This window comes from Lissotriton helveticus, chromosome 7, assembly GCF_964261635.1.
Source record: "Lissotriton helveticus chromosome 7, aLisHel1.1, whole genome shotgun sequence".
Classification (NCBI taxonomy): Eukaryota; Metazoa; Chordata; class Amphibia; order Caudata; family Salamandridae; genus Lissotriton; species Lissotriton helveticus.
In genome coordinates, this window is record NC_136068.1 from 192,501,177 (window position 1) to 192,520,032 (window position 18,856).

The 18,856-nt window shown below is 43.8% G+C and overlaps 1 protein-coding gene across 1 annotated transcript in view; it reads right to left on the reverse strand.

Moving 5' to 3' along the window:
- STK4 (serine/threonine kinase 4) overlaps positions 1-18,856 on the reverse strand; it is a 254,462-nt gene that overhangs the window by 179,432 nt on the left and 56,174 nt on the right. The gene's annotated exons all lie outside the window — the stretch shown is intronic.

Here is an 18,856-nt window from a genome sequence, read left to right on the forward strand (position 1 = left end):
GCTGCAATCTTGGAGAGCATCACATACCTCCTCAGTGTTGGACGCATTTTTGTAAGCATGAGAGAAGCCACTGTCCCGTTCACAGAGAACCCTTTCGGATGGTGTTCGATATGATGCTATTGAGAAGAAGTATAGCAGCTAGTGTCTTGAGGAATATTTTTACACCCATTAGATGTGCATTCTACGAATTTTGCACAATTTGGAATACATAAGCCTGCAGACACGGGTTTGAGGAAAAAATGACATCCGGGAGACATGTTCTCCTCACAATAGTCCGCTGCTTTCTTGTGAGACAAGAAAACACAAAATATGATTTAGCTTTTTTTTCCCGCACGAGATACCGGCAGGTGATTTCTCTTTTTTTTAAATTAGTTTATTTATTTATTTATTTATTTTTAATATTTATAAAGCGCATCATTTACCCTTGGGCGTCTTGACAATTCCACTTTCACGCACTTCATTTTAACCTGACTGTACCAAAATCCATCTAAATCAAAATAGTGGCTAGCCTCCACTCCGCTATTGCGGTTTAAGAGAGCCAGGAAAGACACTTTGTAGGAACTGAAAACCATAAGAACGTGTTGCCATACCAAAACCTTTATTAATAAATAAGTACACGTCCATACACACATAACATTGAAATAAACCAAATCCTTCACTTGCTTCTCTGCAGGCCATGAATCCCCAAACTTAACCAGTAAGAACAAACCAGAACCTCCAAACCACTGCCCTTACAATAAGAATGAGTGCTTGCTCCAAAGTGGTTTACCATGCATGGAAAGGACATTTTCACATTAGTTGGCTGAATGATTCAACGAGGATCTCACTTAACTTAGGGAAAAGGTATAACCAGATTTAACTCGACAGGGGCTTGTATCTTTTTGTGGATTTCCACCTTTCGCGTGTTAAGTTTCATGGTTGGGTCAAATTAAAAGTTGGGATAAATAAGAAAATAACTTGAGTCTCACAAACTGACACAGGAAACAGAGTTTACATGCAAGACTCATATGGGTCAGGCTACAAAGTCACTGCCAGGGCTGTTACTCTCCGAAAATCATTTCAGCTACTCTCAAGGGACAGGCACGCCTCATTTTCCACCACAGGAAAAAAGGCCTGACCTCCTTTTCTCAAACGCAGCTAAAAATAGTACTGCAACCATATATAGTCACATAAGCCAAACAAAAAACAACAACCCTAAAGGGAGGGTTGCTCACACCTCCAAACCATCCACATCTCATGTCAGCCTCCAGGCACCATCACAATGCGTGGCCCTAATGCACAGCTTACATAAGCAACATTTACCGTTTGTTATGGCGAATTGGCAGTGCCATTAAGCTGCTTTTTAGGGGCCACTTGAAAGTAACTGAAGAGAGACAAAAGGTCATGTTCTCCTTAGAGATGGCCAGGTAAGTCCTCTATGATGTAAACGTGTGGGTGATTTGGTGTCAACACAGTTTTTATCCTGGTATCTCCAAATACTTAAGAGTTGTCAGCATGGTAGATGTGGAAGAAACATAATTTGGTTATGTGACTAGAGGGGAAAGGGTTTAAAGTGAGGACAGGAGTGAAAGGAAGCTGGATGAGCAAGTGTTCTCTGCATAGGAGCCGACAGACCCACAAAGGGAAGGTGGTACGGAAAATGCCTGTAGCCTGCCCATTTTACACCTGGTCACTGGGATTTTACAACTTGGGATGCCAGGTTAATTAGGATACAACTGGTTAGGAGAGGAAGTGGTGACCAACTCAAGATGGCACGTGGGTGGCCATGGATAGCTGGAAGGGGAGGAGTAGCGAGCAGGAGCAAGGTAACATGCACAAATGATGATGAAATCTCTGCTGGGTCAACATCATATCTTGAGCTGAAAACACTGGGTTTTCACACCTTATCTGTCTCTACGTGCATTCAATTCAACTGCCAGAGAGGAAGAGGACAAGGATATCTTGGAGGGATGAAGCCAGGGGCAAACACAGATGTCGTCTGAGGATTTACAGTTCCTGCCTCTCTATTTTGTTAATGGTGCCTCTCCCATTCAGTATCCCTCTTGCACAGCATTAAAGAACGCACGGGTAGCATAAAACCATAAAGGGTCTTCTTGTGGGGGACTCCTGAATCAAATATATCTATATGGTACATAGAACAATGGTCCTATTGGATAAAGATTGAAGACAAATCAACAAAATCTATAATTGCACCAATGTTCATAAAGTAAACTTAAACATGGAAATTAATCTGAAAACATTAGGCCCAGGTGAAGCAATAATTACATAAATTCCATATATTTAGTGTAATTGAATGACTATAAATATTTAAGTCAATGGAATAGTCACCGGGGAGGAATTTGTGAGCCACCAGCGACGAGATTAGACTCAGAAGCACAGGAATCCCCTTGAACCATTTGTTGATAGTTGTTATTTGATCCTGAACTGTGTTGCTATGCTCCATGCTTTGAACTTGAATGCATTCACCTGAGTCGATTTTCCTTTTTTGTAATGTCCTTTTTGTTTAATAAAAAGAAATTTAAAAAAAATATATTTAAGTCAAACAATAAGGTGCTCCATAAGTGCTAGGTTAGAGAGTGCTTGTGCAGTGCGTCAAAAAGAGACTACACCTATACGTAAAAAAACAATATTCAGGTTATTTTAGTAAACCTGGACTTTGCATCCCAATCTGTATTCTCTCTTCAATATGCTGATAGTCTTATGTCCATAGATCCCAGAAAGCACAAGTTATTTACCTTCAGTAACGATATATCTGTAAGAAGCATGGGTTAGTTATAGATTCCTTACCTTAGAATATCCCCTAGGCGTCAGACCGGATCCGAAAGGTTTTGTCAGCAGTACCCCTGTGCGTTGGCAGGTGGCGTAGGTAGACTCGGCGTCCGTCGTCGTGGTCGCCGGGATGACGTAGCGGAAGTTACTTAGACGCTTCCCTCGCGCGCGGATGTCAGTTCTGTACAAGACTTTCCGGGCCAGAAACGCAAAAACCATTCAAGACACTGACCACTGGTACACAAAACTAGGGCCCTGAAAGGATATCCTTAACCCAAGAAATCAGTTCGCAGAACGGGTAGGATGAGTGGGGAGGTAAGGAATCCATAACTAACCTATGTTTCTTATAGATATATTTTTACCAAAGGTAAGTAACTTGTGCATCTGAAAGAAACAGTTAGTTATAGATTCCTTACCTTAGAATAGATACTCCAGCAATACCAAATCCGGTGGTGAGTCTGCGAACCAAGATCACACCAGAAAGTCCTGGAGAACAGAACGGGCAAAGAAGCCGTCTCTCCAGAATTGGCTGTCCTGGCAGTAGTGTCTCATAAACGTGTGCAGCGATGAAGCAGTCTCTTCGGACTTGGCTGCCCAGGCAGTCATGTCTCATAAACGTGTGCAGCGATGCCCACGTATCTGCCTGACAGATGTCATGTAGGGGGACTCTCCGTCCCAATGCAGTCTTAGCTGCTGTTGCCCTGGTAGAATGGGCACCCAGCCCACTAGAGGATCCTTCTTAGCCAGAGAGTAACAGGCTTTGATGCACGGAACGACCCCCCTGGAGATTGCCTGTTTGTGCACGGCCCGACCTTTGTTAGCGCCCACGTAACCAACAAAGAGCTGGTTGTCCACCCGGAATTGTTCGGTGCGATCCAAATGGAAGGAGAGCGCACGTTTTGGATCCAGACGGTGAAGCCTCTCTTCCTCTATTGAAGGATACGGAAAGAAGGTGGGCAAAACGATGATTTCGCCAATATGAAAAGAAGTGACCACCTTTGAAAAAAGGAAGGTTGAGTTCTGAGGAAGCCCTTGTCCGGATGAACAGCCAGAAAGGGAGGCTTGGAAGACAGAGCTTGTAGCTTACTCGCCCTGCACGCAGAGGTGATGGCCACCAGAAAAGCAGTTTTGAGAGTTAAGAGTCTGAGAGGAAAGTTAAGTAGTAGCTCAATGGGAGCGCACATAAGATAGGTTAATACCAAGTTCAAGTCCCACTGAGGCATTACGAAGGGAACAGAAGGAAACAGATGAGTAATGCCATTAAGAAATCTATTTACAACAGGGGACTTAAAAAGAGAAGGCTGATCAGGAAGCCTGAGAAAGGCTGAGATGGCAGAGAGGTAGCCCTTAAGAGTGCCCAGAGCAGAGCACTACTGGGCTAAAGAAAGGAGAAACAAGAGAAACTCAGAAAGAGGGGCAGAAAGGTGATTCACAGCCTTTGCTGTGCACCGTGTCACAAACTTATTCCATCTGCAGGAGTATACCGTCTTAGTGGAGAGATGTCTGGCTGCCAAGATTACATCACAGATTTCGGGAGGCAAGTCAAATGACATCAACTGTTGCCGCTCAATCTCCACGCAAGAAGGTGGAGGCTGGACAGGTTCGGGTGGAGGACCGTCCCCTGCTGCTGTGACAGAAGATCCTCCCGAGAGACAGTCGGTTCGAGGGGGATTGATGGCCATGTTGAGCAGTTCGGGATACCAGACTCTTCATGCCCAGTCCGGAGCCACAAGAATTACTTGGGCCCGGTCGAACTTGATCTACTTCAGCACTCTGGGTAGAAATGGTATAAGCGGAAGGGCGTATAGAAGACTGCAACTCCACTCGCAACAAAAAACGACACCTAGCGAGTGCCGCCTTGGGATTCCAATGTGCAGAATTGCTGAAATTGCGCGTTCTCTTCAGTGGCGAATAGATCTAACCAAGGCTCTCCCCACTGTTGAAAGAGACCTTGTACCACCTCCAAGTGAAGACGCCATTCGTGATCCATCATGCACCTGCAGCTGAGTTCGTCCGTCTTGGCGTTCAGTGAACCTGCCAGGTGTTGAACCCCATGGATTATGCCCAGATGTTCCAGCCATGACCAAAGACGGAGGGAGGGCCTCTTGACATAGGGTCCACAACTCCACCCGCCTTGTTTGTTGCAGTACCACATGGCGGTGGTGTTGTCCCTGAACACCTGCACTACTCTTCCCCGGACAGAGGAAAGGAATGCCTTCAGTGCAAGACGGATCGCCTGGAGCTCCAGAAGGTTGATGTGAAACCGGACTCCACCGGAGACCAGAGGCCTCTAATCTCCACCTCTCCCATGTGGCCCCATATCCAAGAAGGGGTGCGTCAGCGACCACTGTGTTCTGGTTGGGAAAGGGAGAGGGATCTGCCATTGACCCAATCCTGGTTCGTGAACCACCAATGCAGTTGTCGTGCAGTGCCCTCCAAGATCTAGTCGCAATCGGACAGATTCCCCATATACTGCGCCCACTGGAACTTCAGGTCCCACTGCAGAGCCCACACATGCCACCTGGCATGATCAACCAACAGGATGCAGGAAGCCATGAGGTCCAGCAGCCTCAGGGTCATCCTGACCAAAACCCGGGATAGAGGCTGAAAGATCAGAATCATAGCTGGAATATCCCGGACTTGCTGTTCGGGAGGATAAACCCGCAATTGTGTCGTGTCCAGAACCGCTCCGATGAAGAGCAGGTAACGCCGGTGGGCGGGAAGGACAGGGCTATGAAAATAAGCATCCTGCAAGTCCAACGCTACCATCCAGTCTCCAGGGTCGAGGGCAGACAAGACCTGAGCCAGGGTCAACATTTTGAACTTCTCCTTCCGGAGGAAGCGGTTGACGTCCCTGAGATCCAAGATAGGACGCAGGCCCTTGTCCTTCTTGGGCACCAGAAAGTAGTGGGTATAGCAACCTACTTCTGAGGCAGGAACGCCCTCAATGGCTCTCTTGGCCAAGGGAGCCATAACTTCCTGTAGGAGAAGGACCAGATGATCCCCAGACATGCAATGGTACTGGGGTGCATGGCTGGAGGGATAGTCTCGAAGAGGAAGGAGTAGCCCCTTCGGCCTATCTGCAAAACCCACCTGTGCGACGTGATGGTGCGCCAGCGGGGGAGGTGATGGGGAATCGTGCTGCCCACTGGCGTTTGATGGACCTAAAAGGTCAGACTAGGAGGGTTTGGAGGCTCCAGCAGAGGGAGGGGTGGTGGACTGACTCGCCCGCTGGTCACCAGAACCACATCGGTGGTTCCCACGTCCTCGGCCGCGCTGAGGTGGAACAGCTTGCGCTGACCTGTGGCTCTGAAAGGGACGTGTTGGGGCACCCTTTCTGCGGCCACGAAAGGGGCAAAAAGCAGACCGTGCAGGAAACCTGGTGGAGAGGCCCCAGGACTTGGCCATAGCCCAAATACTTGAAGCGCTCCAGCGCATTATCTGCTTTGTCGCTGAACAGGCGATGGCCATCAAAGGGCATGTTCATTAAGGTGTTCTGGACATTCCCAGAAAAGCCCGTCGTTCTCAACCAGGCGTGACGGCGAAGCGCCACGGACGTTGAAATGGTCCTACCCAGTGAGTCAGCGGTGTCCAGTACACAGCGGATGGAGAACTTTGCTGCGTCTCTCCCCTCTGCAACAGCGTGGGAGAGCATGGCCTGGGCCTCCTCCGGACACTGGGGCAGCACTTGCGCCACCGTATCCCACGAGGAGTGGGAATAACGGCCCAAGAGGCATGCGTTGTTCATTAACCGCAGCCCTAAGCTGGATGAAGAATACAACTTCTTACCAAACTGATCCAGCTTCTTGGATTCCCTGTCCGGTGGTGCTGTAGGGAATGCGCTTTTGGATGCGGAGGCTTGGACTGCCAAGTTCTCGGGGGAAGGGTGTTGGGAGAGGAAAGTGGGGTCGCCCGGAGCCAGGCGGTGGCGTTTGGCAACCATCCTATCCACAGGAGCCCCTGTGGTGAGCCTGGACCAGGTGCCCAAAAGGATGTCCGTGAGGGCTTCATTAAATGGCAGCAGGGGCTCCGAAGAGCTTGCTGCCGGCTGAAGAATCTCTGACAGGAGGTTAGCCCAGACTGCCACAGTAGGTAGCTCGAGGTTTAGGGCCTCGGCCACCCTACGCAACACCAATGTGTAAGACGCGCCCTCCTCTGTAGCTACGGTAGGAGGAGATAACATGTCAAGGTCTGGTGAGGTGTCCAGACCACTGGCATCCCCCAGTTCCTCTCTCTAGTCTGGATCGTATTCTAACTGGGCAGTGAGAGGGTCCTCAGAGCCCTTCCAGTCTTCCTCACCCTCCTCTGGCTGCCAAACTGGCTGAAAATGTGGCAAGGGTTAAATGTAGGCACAAAAGTACCCATCGGCGCCGGATCCGGCATCGGTCTGGCTCCGTATCCACATCAGGGTAAAAGCCAGGGTCGATTCATGCTGGAGGTCCAGCCGGCGCCGGCTGCGGACGTGGTGCCGATGGAATTGGCACCTGTGGAGGTGTTACGAGGTCGACCAGCGCCGATCCAGATCCAGGCCTGGATCCAAGGTGGCTCTGCGGAGCAGAGGCCGGAGCCACCGACGTAGAAGGCCTAGGGCCCCCAGACGAGTCCGCAGGACCCGAAGGAGCACCGGCGGAGTCTGGCTGCCCAAAGATGGCATGCATCGCTGAGTAAAATTGAGGAAGCTGGGTAGGCATCGCTCCCGTTCCCGGAAAGGAGGGGAAGGCCGGAGTTGACCCTGGCACCACCGCACCCTTTGTTACATCGAGGGGGAAGGCGAAGAGCGAATATGCTTCTTCAACTTCTTCTGGTCCTTCAACTTACCTGACCCAAAGAGAGAATGCTTCAACGAGGAGTGATGATGGCTCCGCGATCGGCCCCGTGACCTCCCACATCACCGGGACCTCGAACAATGCTGAGCCGACTGCCGGGCTTCAAAGAGCTCCCGCAAAGACTTCGGACCATGGTCCGGCAGTCGGAGCAAGACTTGGGGTCTTGGTCGCGCTGCAGGCAGTTAAGGCACACGTGGTGCGGATCCGTCACCGACACCAGTCAAGAACAGAAACCGCAAGCCTTGAAACCGGGCAACCCTCGTGCACCAGGAGTCAATGAAAGACTCGAAAAGAAGTCGACAAAAAGTCGCAAAAAGTCAGTGAAAAATTGACTCGCGGTACCGCTCTTTTCGCATCTGCGCTTGCTGACGTGGAAAAAGAAATAACTGATGTCAGCGCTCGAGGGCAGCATCTAAGTAACTTCCGCAACGTCATTCCAGCGACCACGACACTGATGGCGGAGTCGACCGACGCCACCTACCGACAAGCAGGGATACTGCTGACGAAAAACTTTCCGGATCCAGTCTGATGCCTGGGGGATGTTCTAAGGTAAGGAATATAACTAACTGTTTCTTTCAGATAGGAGAAGTTACGAATGCAGGAGCCCTCTAGAATCAAGGACATTTCGACCCTCATAAGGAGCGTTTGTTTTCATTACATCTAATAGGGTCTTCATCAGGACTGGGTATGGAACAACCTGTATGCGAAAGTATATAATGTCAGTCCTCTTCCTTAAACGACTCATACATGATGATGGAGAACTGTGAACTATAGGTGTAACTCACCTGGAGAAGGAGAAAGGCTCGTTAGACCTTCTTTGAGAAACCAAAACGTATCCCTCACATACACCAGGTGATAGATTTCATTAGGTGTCAAAAAGTGATGGCTGGATAGGTTTGTCTCCTATAAGGATACCCTGCAAGGATGACTCCTAATAAACATAATGAAGTGTGTTTTCCAAGAGTGTCGCAACCAGAAAAAGTGTGATCAAAGGAAAAGTGGTGGGGGATTGCTAACAAAGTCACCCAAATAAAATGCATGATGCACGCGGATTCATATTATACCTGTTGCATCTAAAGTGGAATTCACTAAGTAACTATTATAAGTAAGGAAGAATTAATGGCTAAGAAGCAAACTGCCCCAATGAAGTGCGAGGTGAGGAAGGTCTCTTTGTAACATACCTTCTACTTGCTAGATCTGCTCCAGCTCAGTGGGAATCCATGTGTGCCGTGAGGCCTCATCAGTCAGATAAATAATGGAGAAGCGGCACACTGACGTGTGCATGTTACAGGTGTTATCACATGGACATAAAGGACATTTGAAATGGCTGCATCAAATGATCACTGTCATATATTGCAAACGTCAGGTATTTCAAACATGGGTGAAATATATAGCAGCCCGAGATAACCTTTCGAGTTCCGTTTATTGTAAGAAAACTAAATTAAGTACAAAAACAAGACATTTCTATTAGACACCAGCTCATGGGGTCGTCCTGTCAACAATGGCCTACAAAAATGTCCATGCTAACAGCCATATGTATTCTGAATTAATTATTGTATACTGAACATATAAAAATCCATTACTCAATGACATCCTACAATGACAAATACTGTGTTTTGTGCAAACATCAGGGGTTAAAAACACAAGTACAATCCATTTCAACCACTGTTAAAAAAGCAACCTGCTTGATAGTTTCCTCAAATTCATTGAGTCCTTAGTAACTTTGTCAATCAAGTGGAATCCCTTACATTCTCTCAAGTTCAATACACTAGAAGAACACCCACACCAACCCTAGAATACATGGTGATTTTCTCAACTGTCAACCACTTTACTAAGATGAGTTATCCTGCTGAGCGTGTAAAGTGACCAACCAATGGAGTCGCATGGGTTCTGAGCTGCATCCTAGTGCAGTGCTGTAGAAACCTAACATTGACCTTCTGATGAGTTTGGCAATATATGCTAGAGCGTATGGGCATTTTATAACATAAATTACATCAGTGCTGTTACAGTTGGTGTGATTCCTAAGAATGTATTTCTTAGCATTGTGGGAAAATTCCTTTATATTTATAGTCAATTGACATTCCTTGTATTTCCCACATCTGCAATGCCCCGGTACAAGAGGCAAATTCCATTGGGGTAACAGAGTCAAAGAGTTCAGTGCTCTCAATAGGGAGCTCATTACATGGTCCATGACACTTTTGCCCTTCCTAAACGCAAAAAAATGGTTTACTATTGGTGTTCAATTCATCGGAGACCAGGTTCCAATGCCAGTTAATGATCCTCTTAATGCAATTACTACAGGTAAAGAAAGCGGTGACTCATATCACTCTTTTTTGGTGGTATCTGTTCTGTTCTTGGGCTCTGAGTTTCTCTTGGACAGTACCAGTCGCCCTTACAAGAACGTTTCCGAAGTCCCTTGAGGTACCCTCTCTCTTGTAATCTTTGAATCAAGATGTTTGATTCACTAAAGTAACAAGCCTTTTGGGCTCAGCTCCTTATAAATCTGAGGAACTGTCCTAAAGGGAGGTTATCAGATACATTTCTAGGATGATGGCTAGAATTAATAGTGATGTCCAAAAGATTGATCTCAAGTTTATAGTGTGATAAAGTGAATTATATGTCTATGGACCTACCTTTCAGCCACCCAATGAATTCCTCAATTTTTGTCTCTTCACCAGTCCAGATCATCAGAACATCGTCAATACATCTCTTCCATAAAGTGATGCTTTCTAAAAAGGGATTACAGCCTGGACAGATAGGTGTGCATTCATAATGGTCTATGTAAATGTTTGCAGGTCTGGGGCAAAGCCGGCTCTCATTGCTACTCCCCTAGTTTAATAATAATATTAATTTCCCTGAAATACAAGCACATTCTTAGTTATGGCTATCCTTAGTAGTTCTACAATGAATTATGTTGAACCCATGGCTTCAGGAATATATCTACCTATCTATGATCTATCAATGGGTCTAGACTTGAGCCACATCCAGACACAATGGGCGGCCAGAGGGTTTATTGAGCCTCTTGTGTATTTTGACAATGTTCTGTGGTTAAAAAGGATTGGAATTGTGTTTTGAATCCTTGATGCTTGCACAAAACTTATTGTCATTTTTTTTACAATGTGATCGAATAATGGAATTGTATATGTTCAGTACACAATATTTAATTCAGAATGTATATGGTTGTTAGCATGGACCATGTTTATAGGCCATGTTGACAGGATGACCCTATGAGCTGGTATCAAATAGAAATTCCTAATTTTTGCACTTAATCCAGTATTCTGATAATATATGGATCCAGAGAGGTACTCCTCAGGCTACTGTATGTTTCACCCATGTGTGAAGTTCCTGAAGTTTACAGTATACGACAGTGATCATTTTATGCACCCATTTATATTTTTTACTATGTCCATTTGGGGACTACAATGGGAATGATAACACATGTGCCAAGAGTCTTTCTCCTAAGGCCATTACATGTTGTCTAAGATGAGCTAATATGTAACCTAATTTCAGTAACATGTAGCGTGCACAATTTTATTTGTCCCGCTACATTGTTTTCAATAGAGTGAGAATGAGAAACATCGTGAAATATAGAACACTCACCTCTAAGCCACAATCTTGGTATTAGGTATTTCCCCGCAGGAAGTGTGCAGCATACATGAGCATGCCGCTTCTACATAGCTATCTAACCGATGTTGCTGCGCAGCACACATGGATTCCAACGGATCTGGAGCAGGTCTAGCGATTAGGAGGCAGGTCACAGAGACCTCCATCACCTTGTCACTTTATTGGGAGAGTTTGTTTCTTAGTCATGAATTCTTCCTTACGTATAATTTATATTTAGTGAATTCCACCTGGGATCCGACGAATCTAAAAATAATCCACACACTCTGCGCTTTATTTGGGTGAGTTTAATAGCAATTCCCCCCTACCCTTTTCTTTCGATCACACACATTTTCTGGTTGTAACACTCTTTGAAAACCAGTTTCATTATTTTATTAGTAGTCATCCTTGTAGGGGATCCTTATACTAGCCAATCGTATCCAGCTGTCACTTTTTGATCCTTGAAATCTATCACCAGGTACATTTGAGAGATATGTTTTGTTTTCTGAAAGAAGGTCGAACAAGCCTTTCTCCAACTCCAGGCGAGTTACACCTATGGCTCACAGTTCTCCACAATCATGTATCAATTGTATACACATGAGGCCTGAAATTATATAGTTTTGCCTACAGGTTGTTCCATACCCAGTTCTGATGAAGACCCTATTAGATGTAAGGAAAACACACGCTTCTTATGAAGGGTTGAAACATCGAGGATTTTAGGTGTTGCCTGCATTTGTAACTTCTTCTTTTGGCATCTACAGACATATGACCATTAGCCCATTAAAGAAAGAATGTGGGACGCAACGGCAGGCTTACTAAAAGAACCTGAATCTGGTTATTTTACGAATATGTATAGTCACTTTTTGATGCATGCACAAGCACTTTTTCACCTAGCACTTCTAGATCACCTTATTGATTGAATAAAAGATTTATTGGCATTCAATTACTATAGATATATGCCATTTATTTAATAATTGCTTTGTCTGGGCCTACATGTTTTCACGTTAATTTCCATGTTAAAGTTTACTTTATGAGCATATTTGCAATTATAGATTTGGTCATTTGGCCAAGCCTGAAGAGTACCTCCAATGACCCCCAGATATCATTAATGTAACTCTGCTGACCCGACAATCTCAGAATAGGGCCCTGAATAGTACGGATTGGGCTGAAACCCATGTGCAACAGAAGTTGCCAGTCTGGACAAAGGGCATTTGCAGCAGAGGTATATGACCCAGTCGAGAACACAGAGCCAGGTATGAGACCAGGTACTGCACCCAACCCTTATAGAGAACCTGTTACATAAAAATGCAGTGAAAAATAGACGTTTAATATTGAATAGAAGGCGTATACCTGTGCTGAAAGCCAGACCCTTCAGCCAACTGCTGGAGGCTGGATGCATGGGTGACTGACTATCTGCTGGGTTAGGTGCAGGGCTCAGCCACTGACCTACGCCCGGTAAATGCACTCAAACCACAGAAAAGCCTAAATACACTGTGCATGGCTTCTGGCAATGAAAAATAGGTATATGGGGCAGCACCTGTGCACAACCCATCAGAAAACTAAACCCTGCTGAGAAGGATGGCCACAGGTCCAGGTCCAGTGACCAACCTCAAATGGGCTGTGGGGTTTGCCTATTTGATGTGCTGGGAACAAGCACTGTTGCCAACTCCCACTGCACACAGCTGGCCACGCATAATGGGGGCTAAATGCCCTGTTATGTGGGTGCAGAGTATGACCATAGACCAGGCCCTGTGGCCAATCCCTCCTGCACATATTCAAAGGCTGTGACTATTGGGAGTCAGCAGCCTGGGCACAGTGCTTGGTCAAAGATGTGGGTAGACGGGCAACCCCTGCTGCAAACATTCAAGAGCCGTGCACAGCTGTAATTGATTGCACAGGACATGGATGCAGTTGATCATAAAAAATAATAAGCATTATTTCAAGGGCAGTTATGCACGTTTAAAAATATTGTTAGAAACGCACTGAAAAAAACAGGATCGAGGAGACGTGACCAGTTATGGTTAGTTATTCAAACCATAACTCAAGCCTTAGCCAATGACATTCCTCTTGACGGATTCTTAACTTCAACCATACTCCTTGGTACTAAATTATACTGGCTGTTGGGTTATTTTGCCATTCTCAGCAGTACAGTGTGGTCTTGAATATATTGTGTGCATGCTCAACATACACAGTCTGCATCAAACATTCCATTTGCTCATATAGCGATATATGTGAAGTAGTGTCATCTAAGATGTAATCAGTGATCTCATTTATGTCATTTACGATATCATCAGTCTTAAGACCCCTGACCTAAGATTAAGCAGCATATTTTGAAAGGATTCCATTCTTCCACTAGAAGGCAGTAGAATTACTTTCCTGCTGCTCTGATATACCTTTTCCTGGGTCCAAAAATAGAATATTAAGCTGCATGAGGTACCAGCTGTAGTCTGCGCGTCTGAAAATGCAAGACCAGCACTGAGTGGATGCAGATGCTTATCACTTGCCTTGCAAAACAGACTACCCCCATCGCTTAAAACCGTGCATCTAATGATGACCACAATTGCTGCACTCTCAAGTTTCGCTCAGCCATACTTTTTACCGAAATTAACTTTTGGAGTTAACATTATTGAAGTCAGAAACCAGGGAATCAGAGTACTAACGTATCCTCCCTATTCAACACAACTCTTAATAAACTACTGATCGGCAATATTCACAAAAAAACTGAAGATTCTGATTCAAATTAGGTTTCCTAGCACATCCCACAACACTTTACATACTATTGCTCCCTCCTGTCTCCTGTTAGTGGTCGTCTGAAGAACCTCTGCCTCCATTCAGCAATGAAATAAGGAATCACTCCTCTTTCACTTGCTATCTTGTTGATGACTGTCATGATCATCATTATCTCCCTTTGGCAGCCTTCACTGACATTAGGCCTGAACATTCTCTACTCGAGCAACATGCTCCAGATCAATATTCTAGGACAACATTTTGGTTCCCAACCTAGCCAAATGTGCAGTACTTGTTTCAGAAACTCAACTTTTAGAAATATAGTCTATGATAGGTTTAATATACAAATCACCTTATTGCCCACAGAAAGGTTTTAAAAAATGTTTAACAGCTCGATCATAAATCAACACTTACCCACTGTGAACATCTCAGTTCAAGCACTGGGAAGCAAAACCAATCGTATATTCTTCATCTTTTATAATGTCAGTAACACCCATGTTAGGGTATACAAGCTAGCATCAACCATATTACAATTCATTTGTAAGTCATCTTTTAAACATCTACTGCGGCACTGTTACGGACCAGTGGCATCAGACAACAAAGAGCGGGAACCTCATTGACCAATTTCTGACACACAAGCCTATTCCTAAGTTCAAAGCCTATCTATCTGAGATTCAACCCTTCTTAGCAAAGAGCCTTTATGTTGAGCTTAAGCTTGGCACCCTTCCTGGAAGAACTTTCTCATCCAAGTGGCACCCCTTCGAATTATGTTTCGACTTGTCATTATTGTCTTCATACTAGTGAGACTATTGTCCAGTTTACCACAGACCCAGGCTTAAGTGGATTCGGCCACCGTGTTTAAATACTGTCACAAGAAGCTACCAAGGTCACTAAGAGTCCTCAGATCTGACAGAAGCAGACAGATCATTTTTGGAGTGAGCAAGTTCTTTGTTTTCTTTGTGTCTAGTCAAAAAACATCAGTCCTTCTATGCTACTATGACAGGATGGCATAATGAAATTCTTTAAATAATAGGTTATAATATTGCCTTTACTAGGGTTGAAGAACTGATTTTTACTTGGGTTCAACAATAATTTTGTTTTATGTATTTCATGAATTTCTAGGAATGTCTATTTATCTTTCATTTACTTTTAACTTTGAACATTTGATCTTTAATTTATAACATAATGAATTGTATTTATAAAATTTGTTTTAATGATTTTCACCCCGAAATAAAAGTATTTTGATCATAATGATAATTAACTTTCTTAGTAACAAATGGCTCCAAAGCTGGTAGATTCAGTATCGGCCTTCAGATTTCATATCAATCACATCTTTTAAGTGAACACTTTGACTTTTTTCTTTTTAGCAAAATCTCTCCTAAAATTTTATTAAAGTATGCACACTTCAAAGCAAGGAAATAACTGAGGTTTGGCGTGTATAGCGTGTATTATAGGTACTAAATAGATGTGGCATTTGTTTGACTTCATTTCGAGAGCTTGTGTGCCCCAATTCGGATTCTGTGATCACGTATCCAGAAAGAACTATTTCTAAAATGCACTGTAACAAGGAATCCACATTTCCAAGGACTTAAAAAGCCAAGCCAAGGCTGCAGTCAATGAGTTGCAGACAATATCTCCACTTTCTAGGATGAGAGGACATGGGCTCTTACAAGGCTCATAAAGGATATGTGCTATCAAAGCAATTGCTTTCAAAGCCACGCTTGGAGTTCAAGATGGTGATTTTTTGCATTGTTAATGATGACCGTGGTAGTCTAAGGGAGGTGTCTGATGGTGCTCTGGTCTCCTGTGCCAAACATTACTTGTAGCTTTTTTGCCACCACTGTAGATATGCCTTCAAGAAAATACATCTAAGAGGGGGTGTGCTTTACCGTTCTCCTTGATGAGCTATAGATTTTCCCTTCTGCAACCGGTCTTGGGTGGATGGCACCTGCTTTCTCAGTGTTGAGAAGACAAATCTTGGACTCCATGTTTTTCCCTGTTCTGGGTTAGAGCAGCTGTAAGATTGTGAGCTGCATCTTGCTGCTTAATGCTTGTTTCAACTTTTTACTTATCTGTTATATTAAATTATAGCAATGGATCAATCAGAATAGTCTCTACTAGTAACTCCCAGGCTCTATACTCTGCTGGAGTTGAATGGATACTAAACTTGCATCTTTAGATGCATTTTGTATATGCTTTTGATTGTCTGCTAGACGCACGTGTTATCATCGCCCGCTGAATATCCCACAGAGTGACTGGGAAGAAGAAAAGACGTAAAGAAGGAAAGGTAGAAACAAGGATGAAAAGAAGAATAAGGCAAGATGGAAACGGAGAAATAAAGATGAAAAGAGACTAAGTTAAGAAGGAAAGAAAAAAAAGGTATACATTGCCTGCAAAAGAAAAAGAAAAGGGGCCAGGCAAGAAGTAAAAAAAGGACAAAATAAGTTAAAGGCAAAGTAATAGAGAGAGAAACCGAAATCAATAAAGATGGACAACAGAGAATGAAAAGAAAGCTAAAGGAGCAAAAAATATAATAAAGAAAGATAAAGAACAAGGAAAAAAGAACAAAATAAATAGTGGACGAAAGTGAAAGAAAGCAATGTGCCAAGAAGCAGATCAACAAATATTCAGGGAGAAAAATGAGATACAGTCTAAAATAAGAACACAAAATCAGTTGTGAGGCAAAGAGGAAATAACAGAAAACAAACAAGGCAAGCAACAAAAGAAAAAAACAAAGGAACAAACAAGAGGAAGTGCAAACAAAAGAAAGACAAACCAATAGATATTAAGATCCGAGATAAGCTGGGAAAATGGAGGTAAGAGAAACTGAGAAATAGGTATCTCGAGAAAAAAGTAGCTCTTAAACAACCTAGAAGATTGTTGTCCAGCGTTCTTCCTAGCTTTTGAGAAACTGTGCATCAGTCTCTGGCGCTCTACCGCATTATACAGGACTGTGCGCAAAACTAAACACCTCCTTGAAAATCCGGCGTTTTATGTGCTAAATCTTGCACCCATTCCTACATCCACAGTAAAAGCCTATCCCTCTTTGACCACATGATGCAGCCACTTCCTTGAATTGGACAAAACTTTAATGGGATTGAGGGAATCCTGTTCTGTGCCAGCACCACGTGCCACAGTCATCTTCAGGAGTTCGCTTCCTGTTGCGCGGCTTGCTAGCTATTCGGAAAGTCTCTTATACACATGTTTGAAATGTCAAATGTGCAAACTGTGGGTGTCTCTCTAAGGTATCCTTTGGAATTTACCCATTACAATGATGGGGAAAACAGGCAACTCTGAAGGGCTATGAACCCCCAGCCCAGTGATGGCTGTAACATTTCTCTCTCATCATTCTCACATTTGAAGAGGAAAGACAACTTTTTTTCATAGAAAATATGTTACAAAGCGTGAAATCTGTGGTGAAAAACATATCCCTCTTCGCCCCATTCTGAGCACATACCAGTCAGTAAAACCACTGAACAATGAGGGGGAAATACTGTGTTCAATCGCAATACTTACCAGTTAGACAATTAGTTAAACATCTAGACAAGGGTAAAAAACGTAGAGTGAACCAAAACATTTGCACAAAAGAAATTTTTGGGAAAAAAACTGACAAAAGTGCAGAGCCAGTCTATAGCCCAGGCCCCTTGATATATCTCCACAAAAAAATGTTGTTCAGAAATTTCCATTTTTGATTTGTGTATTTGTATCATTGGAAAAATTATTTAGCTTCAGTAGACATTGCTAATCCGGGCAAAATTATTCTGATGACATTTTTAAAAAGGGCGGATGTGTTGCAGTGATGATGTAATATTTCAAGAACCCTGAGACTATATACTTCATTGTGGTGTCAAAATATAGGTTCTGGGGATCAAGTAGCCTTCTAGAGACAGAAAATACCTCCTCAGATCAACCCTTCCTCCATTTCCCAAAATGGCGGCTCTTTAGTGAGGTGTTTTAGCCATCATATTGGTAATTAATTTTAATATTGTTTTAGCTTCAGGTTTTCTGTTGATTCAAATTCGTAAACATGAGTGAAGCAGGTGGTGGCAGATGATATTTACATCCTGGCAGAGTGCTGCCAAAAACAAAATCTGAGAACTCCTTCAACAAAGAAAAATGTGTTGTATGCCAAAGTAATCAGAAAGAAAAGCTATCATCAACTTCGGCTGAACAGAAGAGAGTTTGAGATGCTTCAGAAATACGGCAAGACAAAGTTCACAATAGATTAAAACTGATGGGTGAAGAGGATCAAATATTTTAACATTGTAACAAGTCCTATACAATGGAAAAGAAAATGGAAAGAATTTGTCCAAAAACAGGAGAAACCAGTGAATCACAACAAGAATCAGAGTCTTTTGAGAAAGTGAAGACAACCAAACCCAATGCCCATTCAATGTGAACTTCAATGGCTACCCCTCGTCCACTTCCAACAACTTATCAGAAAGCAGAGGATCTTCAATGTGTTATCTGTGGTTTAGCCAGAACAAGGGTCAAAAGGATTGACTAAAGAACAAAATACAGAGTATGTGAGTCTCAAAGGGCAAACATGTTTTTATCACCAGCTAGTTTCTTCCAAGATAACGTTTTCAGCTGAGTAGCTGATCTAAACAGCAAGGTGAATGTATTTTCAGGGGATTTGTATGCCCACCCGAACTGCATGAAAATCTGCAGTCTTAAATTAAATATGCACTCTTTGAAAAAGCAAATGAAGATTTAAAGACACTCTTGCATGCTGGTTACAGGTTCACACTCGGTGAGAGCAGAGAAATAATGGTCAACATTGATGAAACTGCATTTATCCAAAATAGTGACTTTAAGATTTTTCTGTTGAGAATGTACAATGGCAGATATCGTTTTTGTCAATCTAACAAAAAGAATGAGCCACTTATGGTGTTATCAGCTGATTTGACTCCTGAAGTTCTTGCTGCCAAAAT